This window comes from Macaca thibetana, chromosome 7 (genome assembly GCF_024542745.1).
Source record: "Macaca thibetana thibetana isolate TM-01 chromosome 7, ASM2454274v1, whole genome shotgun sequence".
In the NCBI taxonomy this organism is placed as follows: Eukaryota; Metazoa; Chordata; class Mammalia; order Primates; family Cercopithecidae; genus Macaca; species Macaca thibetana.
The window spans coordinates 155515617-155521699 of record NC_065584.1 but is presented as its reverse complement, the minus strand read 5'-3'; the positions used below and the strand labels follow the sequence as shown (position 1 = coordinate 155521699).

At 48.4% G+C, this 6083-nt stretch overlaps 1 pseudogene; it reads right to left on the bottom strand.

Annotated features, from left to right (window-relative positions):
• Window positions 1-206: 206 nt before the first annotated feature.
• On the bottom strand, window positions 207-1951 carry LOC126958165 (keratin, type II cytoskeletal 8-like; annotated as a pseudogene).
• Window positions 1952-6083: the final 4132 nt, after the last annotated feature.

Here is a 6083-nt window from a genome sequence, read left to right as displayed (position 1 = left end):
TTTGGGAGGCCAAGAGTTAGAAATCAGCCTGGACAACATAGAAAGACTATCTCTACAAAAAACTTAAACTGGTCAGATGTGTTGGCATGCCTGTAGTCCCAGCTACTTGGGAGGCTGAGGCAGGAAAATAGCTTGAACCCAGGAGTTTGAGGATACAGTGAACTACGATCACTGCACTGCACTCAAGCCTGGGTGACAGAGTGAGACTCTGTCTCTCTCTTTTTTTTGATGGTTGGCAGGGCTAGCTGAGGTTTTATTTTTGGACCAAAAAAAAAAAAAAGCAATTGAATTATTTTGTAGCTGGAGGCACGGGCAAGGGGGGTCCCCAGGCAGTAAACTCCCCCGCAGGTGGGCTGAGGGCTAGGGCTGAACCTCAGGTGGGTCTCCTGTGATACCCTGCACAGTGGCCTCCTTCCAGCACCCTGGGGCAGCCGCAGGAGGGGTAGGCTGGGAGGGGCTGCCACATCTGTTCACTTAGGCAGGACATCAGAGGACTGGGACACCAGCTTCCCATCGCGGGTCTCGATCTTCTTCAACCACAGCCCTGGTGGAGCTGGTGCGGCTGAAGGAAAGCTGGAGCCCGCACCAGAGTCAAAGCTGGAACCCAGGCTGGGGCTGAGGCCAGGGCTTGTGAGGCCCCCATAGGTCGAGCTTAGACCACCTGTATAGCCGCTGGTGGTCTTCATATGGATACTCATGTTCTGCATCCCAGACTCCAGCCGGCCCTCCTCGGCCTCCAGCAGCTTCCTGTAGGTGGTGATTTCAATGTCCAGGGCCAGCTTGACATTCATCAGCTCCCGGTACTCACGCAGCTGCCACACCATATCCTGCCTGGCCCACTGCAGAGCGGCCTCCAGCTTGGACAGGTTGGCATTGGCATCCTTAACAGCCAGCTCCCCATGTTGCTCTGCATCTGCGATGGTGGCCTCCAGGGAAGCCCTCTGGCCTTTAAGGCCCTTAATCTCAGCCTGGAGCCAGCTGATGCTCCGGTTCATCTCCAAGATCTCAGTCTTTATAAGTCGCAGGTCATCCCTGGGCTTCCCAGCCAGCATCTGCAGCTCCTCATACTTGATCTGGTGCATGCTCTCAGCGTCCGCCCAGCTGCTGTTGGCGATCTCCTCGTACTGCGCCTTGACCTCAGCAATGATGCTGTCCGTGTCCAGGAAGCGGCTATTGTCCATGCACCACACACATGCAGCACCACACACATATCGGAGATCTGGGACTGCAGCTCCCGTATCTCCTCTTCATACAGCTGCCTGAGGAAGTCGATCTCGTCAGTCAGCCCTTCCAGGGAAGACTCCAGCTCTACCTTGTTTGTGTAAGCTTCATCCACATCCTTCTTGATGAGGACAAATTCATTCTCCATCTCTGTATGCTTATTGATCTCATCCTCATACTTGTTCTTGAAGTCCTCCACCAGCCCCTGCATGTTGCCAAGCTCCACTCCAGCTTCAGCTTCTCCTGGCTCAGAGTCTCCAGCTGCCGCCTAAGGTTGTTGATGTAGCTCTGGAACATGTTGTCTATGTTGCTCCAAGCCGTCTTCCGCTGCTGCAGGAGGCTCCACTTGGTCTCCAGCATCTCATTCTGCTGCTCCAGGAACGGTACCTTGTCTATGAAGGAGGCAAACTTCTTGTTGAGGGTCTCGATCTGCTCCTTCTCCTGGATGTGCACAGCCTGGATGATGGGGTCCACCTCCAGGTTAAGGGGGCTCAGCAGGCTCTGGATGACTGTGACAGCAGTGACACACACCCATATCGCTGGCCCCACCACCCAGCCTCCACCCAGGCCACCCTGGAAGCTGCTGCTACCCACTTGGGAGAAGCTCAAGGAGCTGATGTGGACACTGGGCCCACTTGTGTAGGAGCAGCTGCTGAAGGCCCCGGGGACCAGAGGTTGACACCCTGTAGGACTTCTGGGTCACCCTGGTGGACATGGTGGAGGCAGGAGTGGAGGCAGGTGGGCTGAATAAGGCAGAGATTCCAGAAGGAGCGGAGAAGCTTCTTCTTGGTCCTTTTTTTTTTTTTTTAATTGAGACCCAGTCTCGCTTTGTCACCCAGGCTGGAGTGCAATGGCACAATTTCGGCTCACTGCAACCTCCACCTCCCAGGTTCAAGCGATTTTCCTGCCTCATCCTCCCGAGTAACTGGGACTACAGGCGCCTGCCACCATGCCCGGCTAAATTTTTTTAATTTTTAGTAAAGACAGAGTTTCTACTACTACTACTGTTGGCCAGGCTCGTCTTGAACTCCTGACCTCAAGTGATTTGCCTGCCTCGGCCTCCCAAAGTGCTGGGATTACAGGCGTGAGCCTCTGCACCCAGCTGTGAGACTCTGTCTCGAAACATAAAAAGAAAAAAAAACACTATAGAAAAATGCTGGTTTCTGGCCCAGGGAAGTCCTCCATTTTGTTAGTGTATTCAGGATTAGGCTGGCTCTGAAGTAACACTTCTGCAGACCAGATTCAACTTATAAGAGTATGGCATCTAGAAAAAAACCTGATTTATTAATTTACAATGGAGCAATATATACATTCAGCAACTAGAATGTTTGTGTTTCCCATTCAGGTCTAGGTTTTCCTGGTATGAAGGTTCCTGGAAGGCCGCATCATAATCTACTAGCATACACTGAGTGTCTAATCTGGGCCAGGTCTTTGCTAGACATTTTTCACAAACAACCTAGTTTGATCTGTGTGCCCAACTCAATTAAGTAAGGATCATTCAGGACATTTTACAGGTAAGAAAACTGAACAGCAGAGAGGTTATGAAGCCAAGAAGCAGCAAGGCTGGAGTCTGAATTCAGATCTATTTGATGACAAAGTGAGCATGTTTCCATTATACCCTGCCGCTTATGTGTGAGCTTTTCTAGCCAGTTTCAAAGCATCCTTGGGGATGTTTTCACTGGCTGTGCCTCCCTGTATGGATTTCTGTCACAGCATTTAGTGCATAGACACAGTCTTATTATTGAAGGCTGTCTTTCCTAGGCTCCCTCCATCTCTTGGTATTCATGGATCATGTCTTAGGCATTTTACAAAACAGAGTATAGCACAGGTCCTGGTATTTGGACATGCTTAAACAAATGATTAAATGAGTCCTCTTAACCTACAGCTAAAACTGACCTCTTTTTTTTTCTTTAATTTGAAGATGGGATCTCTTTCTGTTGCCCAAGCTGGAGTGCAGGGGTGCCATCATGGTTCACTGCAGCCTCAACCTCCTGGGATTAAGGGCTCCTCCTGCCTCAGCCTCCCAAGTAGCTGGGACTGCACTTCTTCTCTTCAACACTTAGCCTTGTCCCAACTTCCCAGCTTCACCACAATATTTTATTCCAAGTCCTTTGTTTCCAGCTGTAGTGCCAGGCACACTCAAAAATATTTCCAGTTGATTCCAAACAACACCCTTGTATATACTGGAAAGGTCTTCTAGGGTTGAGTTTTTCCTTCAACCTAATCTCAGTCCATCCTGATGGCTTGTCAATGTATTTGCTTTTGTTTCATCCTCAGGAGCTATGGAAAAAGCTGTTTCCCATTGTGAGTTTACTATGAAAATGAGCTGTCAAGATTCCAGGGAAGGGAAAGATGCCAGCTCCAGGCTGAGGTCATGATTTTGTTTAAAGAGGCTTTGCTAATCATCTCAGTGGTGATGCAAACTCCCTGCAACAATGTTCAAGACAGGCCTGGGTGGGACTGGTCTCCTTCCCCTGCCACAGCTCTGGGGAGGAATAAGCTGGAAACCGGAAGGAGCCCTTTAAAAGCCCTGGTTTCTTCACCAGTGACACAAACAGTGGGTATGTGGGTAGGACTAATCAAAGCAAATCAGCAAGTGTTCCCAGATGCAAGGCTCCCTGCTAGACAAAATGGGGTGCAACAAAGTGGAAGAAGAGGCCCTTCCCTCTAAGCCTCACTGAGACTCACTCTCCTCATTGCAAAAGTGATCAAGTTGTACTTCTCCCATGAAGTACCCCTAGTGCAGATGAGGGTTTCTGTCCTCTGCTCCTCTAGGCATTATTCTAAGCCAACTACTATAAATGAGAAACTTATGTGAGTTGCCTTAAACATTCTGTGCAAGTTTTGCATTTGATTTCACAGATATTACAAGTTGTTTTAATATACACGTTGTGGCTCTTCTCTCAAACATCTAAGTAAAATTGATACCCCAGAAAGATGCCGCATATTTATCCTATGACTTAATGGGTACCCCCAAGAGTACCCATTCTTGGGTACTCTGCCAGACTACCCATTCCCTACCAGGAGCAGCTCCGAGCTAGATGATGTCTGGCATTCTTTCTAGATCCAAAATTCCTTTATGAGGAGTCCGAAATTAGTAATAACAGAAACAACATAGGCAGATATGTTTGAATGTAAGGGCATATAAATTCAATTTCTTTTTTTCAAAACTCTCACCAAGTAAAACACTTTTGCAGCCCAGATTCACCCACCAACTGTCAGTTTTCAAACTATATTTTCAGAATCTATATTTTAAGAAAAGTCCCCAGGGGACTCTTATGATCAGGCATTTGGAAACCCTGAAATGACATGTATGAATTGTTCATAAACTATAAAACCTGAGACGAATGTGAGCCATCACTGTGGGTAGGGATAATAACCCCTGATGTCTTTGCCACACGAGATGGCTTAAATGAGACAGATAATGGGTATCACTTTGTGAAAGTCAGGAACCGAAATTATCAAACTGGAAGGCATGGTGGCTGATGCAGCTCTGTCCTTCTGAGCCTCATCACAGGTCTGTGCAGAGGACTTATAGCCTCTGTAGCCCTGGAGGGAGGCACAGCTGGCTGGAAAAAGATGTTGTCAACCTCTTGCCTATTCCTTTCCCAGTAGCTCAGATCCAGGGCTGTGAGCTGTTCTGGTGCACAAACAGCAATAGCACCAAAGGTCTCTCTCTCTTCCTTTACTTACTTATTTTAGGACCTCTTCTATCAAAAGAGAGATCCGAGAAAGAAAGGGACACAGATTCTAGTGTCCTTAAGAAGAGGGACTGTCCTCGCTGGGCCCCTGGATCTCTCCCCAGCCCTGCCCAGAAACCCAGGACCCTATACACGGTGTTCTTTTACAAGGACACTGCCCTCCAGGAGGCCTCATTTCCTGAGCCCATCCTAACTTGCTTTCCTATATCAGAACAAATATATTGGTGCAGGGTTCTGTTGTTTGGGGGTCCCAGTGTGAAAAATTAATATGATAAATTATGTTTAAGGCTCTAAATAAAGTGCTACACGAAAGCAGATTCAGGTCTTATTCATTTGCCCTGCCCCGCCCTGCCTTGCCTTGCCTTTTCTTTTCTTTCTTGGAGTCTGGCTCTGTTGCCCAGGCTGGAGTGCAGTGGCACGATCTTGGCTCACTGCAACCTCCGCCTCCCAGGTTCAAGTGATTTTCCTGCCTCAGCCTCCCGAGTAGCTGGGACTACAGGGGCACGCCACCACGTCCAGCTACTTTTTGTATTTTTTTAGTAAAGACGGGGTTTCACCATGTTGGCTAGAATGATCTCAATCTCTTGACCTCGTGATCCGCCAGCCTCGGCCTCCCAAAATGCTGAGGTTACAGGCGTGAGCCACTGCGCCCGACCGGTCTTATTCATTTCTACGCTCCTGTCCCTAGTTTCTGGGTCACATTTGGAGGGGTGAGATGGAACTCAATTTGAAGCTACACGTGTAAAGGTGGCAGTGTTTTAGAACATCCTGACGTTTCAATAGCTCCCTTTATTCATTCAATAAATATCTGAGAGCATACTATGTGCAGGGCATACTCTATAGGCCCTCGGCTTTCGAACTTTTGTGAACTTCAGCATCACCTAGAGGCCTTGTTAAAACACAAAGTTCTGAATCATAGATTCTGATTCAGGAGGTCTGGATGAGCCCTAAGAATTCAATTTCTAACAAGTTCCCAGGTACAGCTGATGCTCCTGATCTGGGAACCACACTTGGAGAAAAACTGATACAGGGCATGGCAGGAGCCAAGCCCCTGATCTAAGACACGATCTAGAGTGGTTATTATGTCAAAGAGACTAACGATGGAGATTTTCTCATCTTGGCACGTCAGTGGGGAAGACACGCAGGAGGCCTGGAAGCCCC